A 15,911-nucleotide genomic window follows, 5' to 3' on the forward strand; every position below is an offset into this window, starting at 1 on the left:
TGACGAAGCCCTGGACAACCCCTGAGTAAGAGGGGCGAAATGCGTCATCTGGCATTACATACATGGTGTTTGTTTGGTGAAGACCTCACACACTGAATTCCATCAATGCAATACAGCATCTCCAAGTGTTTCATGCAGCTGTACTGGAGGGTAACTCAGTGTTTTTCAACCAGTGTGCCGTGGCACACTAGTGTGCCGTGAGAGATCCTCAGGTGTGCCATGGCAGACTGACAACAGTGGGGCCTAGTTATCAAGCCGTCAACCTCAAATACGCTGGAATTCCGCAGCGTATTTGTGGCGAGGCTGATTCGCCTTAGTTATCAAAGGCTAGAGACCGGCAAAAGTAGAATTTTGTGACGTAAACTTCGATCCGCCAGACTCAGTCCGACACAGATCGATTCTTATGTCACTACAGTGCACAATCTGACTACTTTTGCTAGTTATCAAAAAACTAGCAGGTACGCTCGGCACTTTTCCTTCCCAGTGTACCTGGTTTTCAAACCGCCACCCTGGAGGCGGCGGATCCCATAGGAATCAATGGAAGTCTGACCATAGCGAAAGTACAAGTTCGATGCTGCCCAACATCCCATTGATTTCTATGGGAGCTGTCTACACCTAACACCCTAACATGTACCCCGAGTCTAAACACCACTAATCTGTCCCCCCTACACCGCTGCAACTAAATAAAGTTATTACCCCCTAAACCGCCGCTCCCGGAGCCCACCGCAACCTATATAAAATGTATTAACCCCTAATCTGCCCCCTGTACACCGTCGCCACCTATAATACATTTATTAACCCCTATCCTGCCCCCCACTACACCGCCGCCACTGTAATAAAATTATTAACCCCTAAACCTAAGTCTAACACTAACCCTAACACCCCCCTAACTTAAATATTAATTAAATAAATCTAAATAATATTTCTATTATGAACTAAATTAATCCTATTTAAAACTAAATACTTACCTGTAAAATAAACCCTAAGATAGCTACAATATAAATAATAATTATATTGTAGCTATCTTAGGATTTATTTTTATTTTACAGGCATCTTTCAATTTATTTTAACTAGGTACAATAGCTATTAAATAGTTATTAACTATTTAATAGCTTACCTAGCTAAAATAAAGAGAAATTAACCTGTAAAATAAAAACTAACCTAAGTTACAATTACACCTAACACTACACTATACTTTAATAAATGATTCCTATTTAAAACTAAATACTTACCTGTAAAATAAACCCTAAGATAGCTACAATGTAATTAATAATTACATTGTAGCTATTTTAGGAATTATATTTATTTTACAGGTAACTTTGTATTTATTTTAGCTAGTTAGAATAGTTATTAAATAGTTATTAACTATGTAATAACTACCTAGCTAAAAGAAATACAAAATCACCTGTAAAATAAATCCTAACCTAAGTTACAATTAAACCTAACACTACACTATCATTAAATAAATTAAATACATTAACTACAAATAACTACAATTAAATACAATTACATAAACTAACTAAAGTACAAAAAATAAAAAAGCTAAGTTACAAAAAATAAAAAAAATAAGTTACAAACATTTTAAGAATATTACAACAATTTTAAGCTACTTACACCTAATCTAAGCCCCCTAATAAAATAACAAAGCCCCCCAAAATAAAAAAATGCCAAACCCTATTCTAAATTAAAAAAGTTCAAAGCTCTTTTACCTTACCAGCCCTTAAAAGGGCCATTTGTGGGGCATGCCCCAAAGAATTCAGCTCTTTTGCCTGTAAAAGAAAAATACAACCCCCCCCCAAAATTAAAACCCACCACCCACATACCCCTAATCTAACCCAAACCCCCCTTAAAATAACCTAACACTAATCCCCTGAAGATTATCCTACCTTTAGTCGTCTTCACTCAGCCGAGCAGCGATGGAACCGAAGAGGAGACCCGGACCGGCAGAAGTTATCCTCCAAGCGGTGCTGAAGAAATCTTCCATCCAATGAAGTGATCCTCTAAGCGGCGCTGAAGAAGTCTTCCATCCGGGTGATGTCATCTTCCAAGAGGCGCTGAAGAAGTCTTCTATCCGGGCGATGTCATCTTCCAAGCGCGGTCTAGAATCTTCATCCTGCCGACGCGGAACATCCTTCTTTACCTACGGACTACCGACGACTGAAGGCTCCTTTAAGCGACGTCATCCAAGATGGTGTCCCTTCAATTCCGATTGGCTGATAGGATTCTATCAGCCAATCGGAATTAAGGTAGGAAAAATCTGATTGGCTGATTGAATCAGCCAATCAGATTCAAGTTCAATCCGATTGGCTGATCCAATCAGCCAATCAGATTGAGCTTGCATTCTATTGGCTGATCGAAACAGCCAATAGAATGCGAGCTCAATCTGATTGGCTGATTCAATTAAGGGCTGGTAAGGTAAAAGAACTTTGAACTTTTTTAATTTAGAATAGGGTAGGGCATTTTTTTATTTTGGGGGGGTTTGTTATTTTATTAGGGGGCTTAGATTAGGTGTAAGTAGCTTAAAATTGTTGTAATATTTTTAAAATGTTTGTAACTTATTTTTTTTTATTTTTTGTAACTTAACTTTTTTTATTTTTTGTACTTTAGTTAGTTTATGTAATTGTATTTAATTGTAGTTATTTGTAGGTAATTTATTTAATTTATTTAATGATAGTGTAGTGTTAGGTTTAATTGTAACTTAGGTTAGGATTTATTTTACAGGTAATTTTGTATTTCTTTTAGCTAGGTAGTTATTAAATAGTTAATAACTATTTAATAACTATTCTAACTAGCTAAAATAAATACAAAGTTACCTGTAAAATAAAAATAAATCCTAAGATAGCTACAATATAATTATTATTTATATTGTAGCTATATTAGGGTTTTATTTTAAAGGTAAGTATTTAGTTTTAAATAGGATTAATTTAGTTCATAATAGAAATATTATTTAGATTTATTTAATTAATATTTAAGTTAGGGGGTGTTAGGGTTAGTGTTAGACTTAGGTTTAGGGGTTAATAAATTTATTACAGTGGCGGCGGTGTAGTGGGGGGCAGGATAGGGGTTAATAGGGGTTAATAAAGGATAGGGGTTAATAAATTTATTATAGGTGGCGACGGTGTAGGGGGGGCAGATTAGGGGTTAATAAATTTAATATAGGTTGCGGTAGGGTCCGGGAGCGGCGGTTTAGGGGTTTAGGCGGGATCAGCAGGATAGGAGTTAATAACTTTATTATAGAGGGCGACGGTATAGGGGGGCAGGATAGGGGTTAATAGGTATAATGTAGGTGGCAGCGGTGTCCGGGAGCGGCGGTTTAGGGGTTAATGCATTTATTAGAGTTGCGGCAGGGCCTAGGAGCGGCAGTTTAGGGGTTAATACATTTATCAGAGTTGCGGCAGGGTCTAGGAGCGGCGGTTTAGGGGTTAATAACTTTATTTAGTTGCGGGGGGCACCGGTATAGGGGGTAGAACAGTGTAGATAGTGTGGGTGCTTAGTGACAGGCTAGCAATAAAGCTGGGAAAAAGCCGAAGAGCAGCGAGATCGGATGAGTGATAACTCTCACAGTCCGCTGCTCATCGCCCCGTACTTTGTGTGCGGCTTTTTGACAGCTTTATTTGATAACTTAGGCAAAATTTTTCAGGTCCGCAGCGGCGATGTGAGGCAAGCTTAGGTGGGCGTATTGGGCCGTCGAAGGCAGGAAAGTTGACACGTTGATAACTACCCCCCAGTGTGACATATTTTTTAAACTTTGCTTGTTTTTTACTCCCAGTGCAGGGGTAGTTTGTAGGAGGCATGGCATAACAGCACAATACATACGGTATGTGTGTGTTTGTGTGTATGTGTATATATATGCTGTATTAGGCTACAATGTGTGATTTTTTTTTAAATGTTGAGATGGTGGTGTGCCATAGGATTTTTTAATGTAAAAAAGTGTGCCACGGCAAAAAAAAGGTTAAAAATCAATGGGGTAACTTATATGTAATGAATGCAACTTACCTGGATACATTGCACAGGATTGCAACTTTTTTTGGCGTACTTTATACATTAACCGGTTGTTAATTGGGACACCTTGATATTTCTAAGAAATGCAACAAATGTGCTAAACAGTGGTGAGATCACTCCAATACTGGTTGACCGGATCAAGGATAAAAGGTACTTTTTCCAGTGGCTTTAAGATCATTACAATATGATCCTCTGCATAAAAGTTTAATTCCTTGGGACTGATCCATATTTAAACTTACCTACACACCTAGGTATTTGGAAGTGGATGGTTACTTTTCATTCTAATTAACCCCATTTACTTTGGAGCGTGCTCCTGAAATCGCTGCAATAACTTTTCAGTTCAATTTGCTGGGGAGCGTACAATTAGCACTAAGAGCTTCCATATTATCATGTTCTGCTATTGAACTTGTTTTTGTTTATGTTTATAATGAACGTATATGATGTGATATTGTGCAAACATATGGTCCTATAAGTGGTGGTTCTTGTTATTTTTGTTCTCACAATAAATACAAATATGTTTAAAAATGTTTGCATTGGTGCGGCCTTGCCATTCTTTGACATATGAATATATATAAATTGTCCTCTCTTCTTCTTGTACATGTAATACCTGTCCCACTCTCCACTTTGCGCCATATTTGACTCAATACTTTTCTCACCAATTATGACGCAAACTCCAAAACAACCCACACACTAGTGAATTTTTCCACCACTTTTGATTGGAATATGCATGATCACATGATTTATGACATCTACCAATCTGATTCAAATATTCATCATAAACTATCACTAACAAATCAAACTGCTCGATACTTGTGTCATTGATCACTCATTAGAACTTGTAAGTGCCATTTGTTAAATTGTGTATTGTAACATTTGTAATATACTTTGAAAGTATGTATATGTGAAATTAGTATTAAAGATAAACATTAATGCTTACATTAGGACACAATGTAATATTTTAGACAAGGATTTTAAAATTCAAATTGATGTTTGATTCAATATAATCTTAAACTTATAGCTCAAAGGGATAGCCCACCTAACTTTAAACTGTCATGATTCAGATACAGCAGAAATTAAAATCACCTCTTTACTGTCATGCTATTTTCAGTGTATTTCTTCCTACTCTTGAATTTCTTTATCAGTAAGAAATTACATCTTATATGCCAGTCCATTTTATAACATATGTGTAAGGGTCGTTTTTAAAAATAGATTGCAATCAGGAGGGGTTAGACAGGTGCAGAGAGAAAACTGGCCCAGCTCTTAAAGGGACAGGAAACCCCAAAATATTCTTTCATGATTTGGATAGAACATACACTTTTTTATTTTTTTTTATTTTTTTTATTTACCCATATACATAGCAAAAAAGTAATGATATAACAAGTCTGGGTATAAATTATGTGTGTCTCTGGAAGAACATAAATACAATAACAATGAATTATACAGCTATGTCTAAGGTTCATACTGCCAGCATTGTGGATAAAGAGATTTACAATAAGTATCTAGTGAATATAAGTAGTATTGCAAGACATGCTTAACTAGGATGTCAATAAAAAATAGTGGGACCTCATTTTTATATTATATATATGGAAAATATGATTTCCGCACTGCCATAATGAACATTTATAAAGTTATTTATTCTAGTGAAATTGGGACAGATGTGGATTAGGTGTTGTTTGGTCACTTTTGGACCAAATTAGCGGGAAGGGGGAAAGGGAGATCAGCGGCTAAGAGCCGCTCAAAGTGGAAAGGGGGAGGAAATGGGGAGCGGAGCCATGTAGGATACCAGAGTAGTAAAGTGGGGGGAATTAGAGAGGGTCACATTATGTAGTTACAAGGGAGACTTCAAAGGGAGGACCTGCTGTTTATATGCCTAATAAGGTGGAGCCTAGCTTGGTCAAGGTATAAAAATAAACGAAATAAGGTGTTTCTAGTGCGTATGTGATATCAAAAGAGTCCTGGATATACCGGTGTGATAACATCTATGCAATAATGCTCCATATAGGGTATAGCAGCTGAATTATATCGCTGTTAACACTGTCCAATATTAAACTAAGTATGGAAGTTAAGAAAGAATTAGCTGTAACTCCGAAAGGAATCTTGAGGATTTATATCACTATAAACTGCTATCACTTGGGCTTATTTCGGGAAGGATGGCTTGACTAATAGGACTTCATAGCATAAAAGATACAAGAGTTAAGGGTTAGTCGGTAGTAGGGCACATAGTTTCCAACATAAGACAATGTTAAAGGTAACATATCATGTGACATATAGATTTATGTGGTACTAAGATTAAAAACATCTGTTCTCCTATATATTGGAGCCATGAAAGTTTTAAGTTACACTTGTGAATTATAGGGAGACTTGGGTAATATATAACCTGACGGTGAAAGTAGATGTGGCTATCCCAAATGGCCGAGGACAACAGCTCATTAAGTGAAAGGAGTAAAGGATATGGATGCTGACCCATGTATTATCACAATTATACCCTAACTGAACAATAGTGAACATGTTGTAGAAATAGAGGTGCGCACCAGAGCTTAATACTAGAAACTTGGTCAAGGCAAAATATTAACCTAAAAAAAATCTCTCCTGACAAGAAATAGCGTAGGTTTTCTGCTATTAACGGGAGCCAATATGTCTATGTTTTAAATTTATGGGTTGATTAAAAGTCCAGTATTGGTAAATGTAAGGTCCTAGTTAAAATCCAGAATAAATTCTATTAGACAATATGAACCGTACTATGAAAAGAGTGTATAACCACCTTTGTATCAGCATGATCATACAATGAGTTCACCCAGCACACCCATATATTAAACTGTGATACATCTATGGATATGGCAGTAGATAAGATATTATAGTAGTGATAATCTGGAAGATGTTAATTAAAATTTATGGTATAGACCATCTGTGTGAGATATATAGGAGCAGTAGCAACTAGGCGAAACTTATGCGGCTATCAGAAAGGAACATTTAAACATAGAAGGTACAATCAGTAACACTAAGGGTGTGTTACTACTACAGGGCGCACTGGACCCTATATGATTACTATGTAAATAGGCTAAGAGAGAAGAGAACAAGAAATAACATGTAATAACTATAATAAAATATACTATACAAAATAATATAAACAAATAAGAAACAATTCTTATAAATATGGGACTATGAGAAACATAGGATACAACACAAATAATAGCAAATACAGTAATAAGAAATTCCTGAAAGGTTCTTATCTGGAAATGCTGTCTTCTTCTGCAATGTTATATAGATGGTAAATGTCCCAATTGGGGTGGGAATAGTCCCAAATGATGAATGTGATCAAATATCAGGATGATCAATGATCAGGAACACAGATGATGACTGGAGTCAGCTGCTTTGTCAGGGAAATCAGGATCTAAGAGCAAGTTTTCTCTGTGAAAAAAATCACAAAAAGACAAAGGCGCCTCCTAGTGTAATACAGTTGGTGAAAGAGATTTGTTAGGTTATCAAAAAGGTAGTCACAAGTGGAGCAGCACCCAATTGTGCTAAATCAAACAGACTGGGATCTCACAATATCCCAGCTCACTGACACTGCAAGGAAACTGGTTTCTCCAACGTCTTGCCGGACTGACAGAGCTCAGACTCTCACAAAGAGGTTTACATAAAACCAAATTTTATTAATTAAGCCTGATGAAACAGACAGCAGTCTGAGAAACACGTTGCTTGTTCTTTTAATATCTAGTGTCATGAGACACTGAGATTTTTATTTTATTAATAAAATTTGGTTTTATGTAAACCTCTTTGTGAGAGTCTGAGCTCTGTCAGTCCGGCAAGATGTTGGAGAAACCAGTTCCCTTGCAGTGTCAGTGAGCTGGGACACTGTGAGATCCCAGTCTGTTTGCTTTAGCACAATTGGGTGCTGCTCCACTTGTGAGTACCTTTTTGATAACCTAACAAATCTCTTTCACCAACTGTATTACACCAGGAGGCGCCTTTGTCTTTTTGTGATTTTTTTCACAGAGAAAACTTGCTCTTAAACATAGAAGGTAGATGTATACATTATGGGCTAGTCATCAGATCATCAAACAGCACAACTCTAGATAATTAGATCTGAATCTCCAGGTTTAGGCGTCATACATAAAGATAGTGCCAACATGAATGAACTAAAACTTACTAATAATAATATGAGCATTAGTGTTTTAAATCCTGCTAATTCAGATGTAATAGGGCATAATCCTGTATGAAAACTAAAATATTTTCTTTACTAATTATAAAGATATCCCAAACTGAAACCTATGGTTAAGAATAGCTTATATAAGATGTAACTTTCCAACTAAACTCTTATTACCCCTTGTCCCTAATTATACCAATAACATTCAAAACATGCATGGGCCAAATTCAGGCTTCATATGGGGTTCTAAACAGTACAGCCCTCAGATATTGGTTAACTACGGTAAACACATCAGACAGCACTGTCGACATCTAAAACATACAAGGCAATGAGGGTTCATATTATAAATACAAAACATACTGGTAATAAATGACATATTGGAATCATTCTGTAAGAACTGTGAGCAGATAGGCATGTGGTGGGATGACAGAGCAAAACCGCATAAAGAATAGAATACAGCTGTGTCTCTGTTCCCAACCGCTCCGGATTACTCACAGTCAACCGACTCCTACTCTCTGAGGCTCTAGAATGTCCTGATGGAACCATGTGCACGGTGGTGTATGCGAGGAGATATGCAGCACTATGACTGCAGTATGGGGGAATGAATCCGCAGGTATCATGTATCGGACCATGTTACAACTCTCCCTCTGCAGCGAAATTAGGCAATGTTGGGCTCTTCTATGTCTCCTCCTCCGACCAGCTCCGGTTCGCCGTATAGGTGTTTGAGGCCTGCCCTGGGGGGGACCAAAGACTCCCTCAGCTGTAGCCGTCTTCTGGATAGTCACTTTCTGTAGATTAGATCCTCATTGTCAAAGCGCTCAGTTGTCAGTAAGTTGAGACCTGCATCTCTACACATGCTCTGTGATTTCTTTGAGGTACCTCTGTTAGGGATCTTAATTGCAGGGTTACTTAGTGGTACAACTTGGGGAGAGCCGATCACTGTCACCATCCCCTCCCCATCTGCAGGAGTTTCGCTGCATGATGAAGATCTTGCCCTGGAGTAGGAACCGATGAGCTGCTATCTGTGGCCACCTCCAGGACACTGCCACCTTGGCTTTGCTGCAGGCTTGCCTTTTGTGGTAGCGAAAAGCTCTCAGTATGATGCGGCTCCCTCAATGCTAAATCTATTAGAATGCAGAGTTCCCGCTTTAGGGAGGTAAAATGGTAATCTAAAGACTGCGTCACCTTAGTCTCCCATTTGTCTAAGTAGTCCATGTTTGGGACAATTTTAGTAGCAAAGAGTGAAATAGGGAGTATAGAAATTCACACTCAGTCACACCACCTGAGCGTCCAAATGAATCTCGATGTTGTTTTATGACTATTTTCCCCCTTTTCACCACGCTCTCTTCCTCTCCGGGTATAATGTTTATGTTTATTCTTATCGTGCTCCTTCTGAGAATAGCTACAAAAGATTTACAAATGAGAGACTACCTGAGTGGCTTTTATGAGCAGTCGCTGTATGTTTAGGCACTGCGACAGTGCGCTTCCCCTGAGCCAGACAGAGTATTAGAGCAGGGAGGGCTGCGTAGTCGCTCCCAGGATCAGGGCTGCATCATGTAGATGTGTTGCAACGTGGCAACCGCTCAGCTGAGCAGTGCAAACTTGCGGCTAGATTTAGAGTTTTGTCGGTAAGGACCCGCGTAGCTAACGCTGGCTTTTTTCTGGCCGCACCTTTAAAATAACTCTGGTATTGAGAGTCCACAGAATGGCTGTGTTAGGCTCCAAAAAAGGAGCGTAGAGCATATTTAACGCCACTGCAACTCTCGATACCAGAGTTGCTTAAGTACGCGGCCAGCCTCAAAAACGTGCTCGTGCACGATTCCCCCATAAGAAACAATGGGGCTGTTTGAGCTGAAAAAAAACCTAACACCTGCAAAAAAGCAGCGTTCAGCTCCTAACGCAGCCCCATTGTTTGCTATGGGGAAACACTTCCTACGTCTGCACCTAACACTCTAACATGTACCCCGAGTCTAAACACCCCTAACCTTACACTTATTAACCCCTATTCTGTCACCCCCGCTATCGCTGACCCCTGTATATTATTTTTAACCCCTAATCTGCCGCTCCGTAAACCGCCGCTACTTACATTATCCCTATGTACCCCTAATCTGCTGCCCCTAACACCGCCGACCCCTATATTATATTTATTAACCCCTAATCTGCCCCCCACAACGTCGCCTCCACCTGCCTACACTTATTAACCCCTAATCTGCCGAGCGGACCTGAGCGCTACTATAATAAAGTTATTAACCCCTAATCCGCCTCACTAACCCTATAATAAGTAGTATTAACCCCTAATCTGCCCTCCCTAACATCGCCGACACCTAACTTCAATTATTAACCCCTAATCTGCCGACTGGAGCTCACCGCTATTCTAATAAAAGGATTAACCCCTAAAGCTAAGTCTAACCCTAACACTAACACCCCCGTAAATTAAATATAATTTTAATCTAACAAAATTAATTAACTCTTATTAAATAAATTATTCCTATTTAAAGATAAATACTTACCTGTAAAATAAATCCTAATATAGCTACAATATAAATTATAATTATATTATAGCTATTTTATTTTTTATTTTATTTTATTTTTTTGTCAGTATATCATTTATTTATTTATTTATGTATTTTTTTTTTTTTTATTTTTTTTTTATTATTTTAATTTTTTATTGAGGAATTGTATTGTACAGTGGTTTGAGATGCCAAGGTGTGAAGAAAATACATTTACATAAAAATAAATAAATAAAAACAAAAATTATACATTCAACAGCATGAAAAATATTTTGATGATTCTTGGCTGATTTTCCTCTTTTTAGTCCCTTTTGGAAATATTATGGACCACTCATGGATCCGTATAGTCCATATGCAGAAATCTTATAGGGACAAACAAATACAAACAAAACATAAACAGAACTATATAAACAGAACTATATAAAGAACAAGACTGCAGCGTAAGGTGAATAGCTTTTGATGATATGTTAACGTATCTGGAAGTGTGTCTGCCAGGGTCCCATAGGGGAAATTATCATGGGGGACCGTGGGGTGCTTGTGTCTATAATAGAGAGCAATTCTACAGTGTGGGGGCATGAGTGAGAAAAATAAAAAAAAAATAAAAAAAAATTTGTCCTGTGGCTTCAAGCTTTGATACCCAATGATGGACACTCATTGCAATAATCGCCGAGCAGAGTTCAAGGCTGTCTAATGGGAGAGGAGGGTCAGGGCTCTAAATATAACTAGGGCTTTTTAGTGCTCTTGACTCCGCCGGCATGGCTAAGTCGTTATTCAATAATTATGCAATGGGGCGGGCTGTCTCATCTCAGTGCTCAGGCTACCCCAGTAAGAAAGTAAGATTGTATTAAGCAAGTGCAGGTTGTGATCCCCTGTAGCGCAGTAATAGCCTCTTCCTGCGGTACCCAGGTAAAACTTATGCACCCTTGTAAAATAAACATTCACCCCGCCTGCCCCGCAATGCAGCAATGTCTAAATAATAAACAAAAATAAAAAGAACAGTCAACGGGACTTCTAAGTAAGGCTTGTACGCAGTATTACCACTTTATACTGTATAACCGCCTTGCGTGTATCACTTAGCAGGTCCCTTAACCAGTGTCAAAACATGAGCGTGTCCAAAACAGCATCGCCACATAGCAATGGTCTCGCTGTATTTTGTTGTGGCTGGAACTTTGTCTCCCAGATGAATAAATGAGTGGTCTGGTGGTTATCATTCTCTCTTCAGGTGGTTTCATGCCCCCACTGAACGCTTGGACTGCCGGGTGTGATAGTGTCCATGAGTTTATATCCACAGCGTGTAGCAGTGAGAAGTTGTAGCTCTTTTCCCCCAAGTTAAACATTAAGGCAGCCTGGAGCGGTAATGGATCCGCCATATGAGACAGGGGGGTGAGCGGAGGGACCTGGTCATCTGGTTGCTGGGATTATAGGACAGGTTGTAGCTTGTGCAGGATGTTCCCCACATCAAGGAGCGGTTCAGAATCTTTAAGCTTGGCTGACAAAGTGTATATGCAGGGGACCGCATCTCTTAGGGAGGTTTGCATACAGCGATGCTCCCCAATGATCAGATCTGTGGTGTCTTCTTTGTGGGGAACATATTGCTGAGTATCCCCATTATTGGCAATGACTATGCTGGTATGCTGCTCCATGTGCAGCTTCTCTGGTATCTTATAAGGCCCCCCAGACTGATGCCCTGTCTTCTCCTCAATCTCTTGCTGTCTGTGTAAAAGAAAGTCGTAAGGTGCAGACTCCATGAGCCGTCGTATTAGTGAAGCAAGTTTAACCGGCATGCCCTCCCAAAGCTCTAGGTTACTTTCCTGCGACATGGGTTATTGCTTTTCCCCTCTAGAGGTCCCGGCAGAGTAAAAAATGGGTAATTAACTTGTCAGAGTTCAGTCCTGTGTTGTAGGTTGTAGAGACTCAGTAAGTCTGATTGCTCAGACAGCACTGATCACCCGGCTCTACCCGGGGGGGAGGTGATTGCCTAGGGAAAGAAGGCCGCCGCCATAGGCCCTTAAACTCCAAACTGGACCTCCAGTATCATGCAAACAGCTGAAAATAGAAAAAAGCAGTACCACAATATCCAGTACTGCAGTGTGCTTAGATGATATGATCCTTTCCTGCTGTTTGGATATAATAATCGGCGGATTATTAATGTTTCCTCTGGAGCTCACAGAAAATGCGTCCTTTCTGGAAAACAGCATGGACACGCCCCCCATATTATAGCTATTTTAGGATTAATATTTATTTTACAGGTAACTTTGTAATTATTTTAACCAGGTACAATAGCTATTAAATAGTTAAGAACTATTTAATAGCTAAAATAGTTAAAATAATTACAAATTTACCTGTAAAATAAATCCTAACCTAAGTTACAATTAAACCTAACACTATACTATCAATAAATTAATTAAATAAAATACCTATAATTATCTACAATTAAACCTAACACTACACTATCAATAAATAAATTAAATACAATATCTACAAATAAATACAATGAAATAAACTAACTAAAGTACCAAAAATAAAAAAGAACTAAGTTACAAAAAATAAAAAAATATTTACAAACATTAGAAATATATTACAACAATTTTAAACTAATTACACCTACTCTAAGCCCCCGAATAAAATAACAAAGCCCCTAAAAAAAAATGCCCTACCCTATTCTAAATTACTAAAGTTCAAAGCTCTTTTACCTTACCAGCCCTGAACAGGGCCCTTTGCGGGGCATGCCCCAAGAAGTTCAGCTCTTTTGCCTGTAAAAAAAAACATACAATACCCCCCCCCAACATTACAACCCACCACCCACATACCCCTAATCTAACCCAAACCCCCCTTAAATAAACCTAACACTAAGCCCCTGAAGATCTCCCTACCTTGAGTCGTCTTCACCCAGCCGAGCCAAATTCTTCATCCAAGCGGAGCAAGAAGAGGTCCTCCATCCGGTAGAAGTCTTCATCCAAGCGGGGCAGAAGAGGTCTTCCATCCAATTGAAGTCTTCATCCAAGAGGCATCTTCTATCGTCATCCATCCGGAGTGGAGCGGCAGCATCCTGAAGACCTCCGACGCGGAACATCCATCCTGGCCGACGACTGAACGACGAATGACGGTTGCTTTAAATGACATCATCCAAGATGGCGTCCCTCGAATTCCGATTGGCTGATAGGATTCTATCAGCCAATCGGAATTAAGGTAGGAAAAATCTGATTGGCTGATTGAATCAGCCAATCAGATTGAGCTCGCATTCTATTGGCTGATCGGAACAGCCAATAGAATGCAAGCTCAATCTGATTGGCTGATTGGATCAGCCAATCGGATTGAACTTGATTCTGATTGGCTGATTCCATCAGCCAATCAGAATATTCCTACCTTAATTCCGATTGGCTGATAGAATCCTATCAGCCAATCGGAATTCGAGGGACGCCATCTTGGATGATGTCATTTAAAGGAACCGTCATTCGTCGTTCAGTCGTCAGCCAGGATGGATGTTCCGCGTCGGAGGTCTTCAGGATGCTGCCGCTCCACTCCGGATGGATGACGATAGAAGATGCATCTTGGATGAAGACAACAATCGGTTGGAAGACCTCTTCTGCCCCGCTTGGATGAAGACTTCTACCGGATGGAGGACCTCTTCTTGCTCCGCTTGGATGAAGAATTTGGCTCTGCTGGGTGAAGACGACTCAAGGTAGGGAGATCTTCAGGGGCTTAGTGTTAGGTTTATTTAAGGGGGTTTTGGGTTAGATTAGGGGTATGTGGGTGGGGGGTTGTAATGTTGGGGGGGGTATTGTATGTTTTTTTTTACAGGCAAAAGAGCTGAACTTCTTGGGGCATGCCCCGCAAAGGGCCCTGTTCAGGGCTGGTAAGGTAAAAGAGCTTTGAACTTTAGTAATTTAGAATAGGGTAGGGCATTTTTTTATTTTGGGGGGCTTTGTTATTTTATTAGGGGGCTTAGAGTAGGTGTAATTAGTTTAAAATTGTTGTAATATATTTCTAATGTTTGTAAATATTTTTTTATTTTTTGTAACTTAGTTCTTTTTTATTTTTTGTACTTTAGTTAGTTTATTTCATTGCATTTATTTGTAGGAATTGTATTTAATTTATTTATTGATAGTGTAGTGTTAGGTTTAATTGTAGATAATTATAGATATTTTATTTAATTCATTTATTGATAGTGTAGTGTTAGGTTTAATTGTAACTTAGGTTAGGATTTATTTTACAGGTATATTTGTAATTATTTTAACTATTTTAGCTATTAAATAGTTCTTAACTATTTAATAGCTATTGTACCTGGTTAAAATAATTACAAAGTTACCTGTAAAATAAATATTAATCCTAAAATAGCTATAATATAATTATAATTTATATTGTAGCTATATTAGGATTTATTTTACAGGTAAGTATTTATCTTTAAATAGGAATAATTTATTTAATAAGAGTTAATTAATTTTGTTAGATTAAAATTATATTTAATTTACGGGGGTGTTAGTGTTAGGGTTAGACTTAGCTTTAGGGGTTAATACATTTATTAGAATAGCGGTGAGCTCCAGTCGGCAGATTAGGGGTTAATAATTTAAGTTAGGTGTCGGCGATGTTAGGGAGGGCAGATTAGGGGTTAATACTATTTATTATAGGGTTAGTGAGGCGGATTAGGGGTTAATAACTTTATTATAGTAGCGCTCAGGTCCGCTCGGCAGATTAGGGGTTAATAAGTGTAGGCAGGTGGAGGCGACGTTGAGGGGGGCAGATTAGGGGTTAATAAATATAATATAGGGGTCGGCGGTGTTAGGGGCAGCAGATTAGGGGTACATAGCTATAATGTAGGTGGCAGCTCTTTGCGGTCGGCAGATTAGGGGTTAATTATTGTAGGTAGCTGGCTGCGACGTTGTGGGGGGCAGGTTAGGGGTTAATAAAAATAATACAGGGGTCGGCGGTGTTAGGGGCAGCAGATTAGGGGTACATAAGTATAACGTAGGTGGCGGTCGGCAGATTAGGGGTTAAAAAAATTTAATCGAGTGGCGGCGATGTGGGGGGACCTCGGTTTAGGGGTACATAGGTAGTTTATGGGTGTTAGTGTACTTTAAAGTACAGTAGTTAAGAGCTTTATGAACCGGCGTTAGCCCAGAAAGCTCTTAACTCCTGGCTTTTTGCTGCGGCTGGAGTTTTGTCGTTAGATTTCTAACGCTCACTTCAGCCACGACTCTAAATACCGGAGTTAGAAAGATCCCATTGAAAAGATAGGATACGCAATTGACGTA

The sequence above is a fragment of the Bombina bombina genome, chromosome 1 (genome assembly GCF_027579735.1).
Source record: "Bombina bombina isolate aBomBom1 chromosome 1, aBomBom1.pri, whole genome shotgun sequence".
Classification (NCBI taxonomy): Eukaryota; Metazoa; Chordata; class Amphibia; order Anura; family Bombinatoridae; genus Bombina; species Bombina bombina.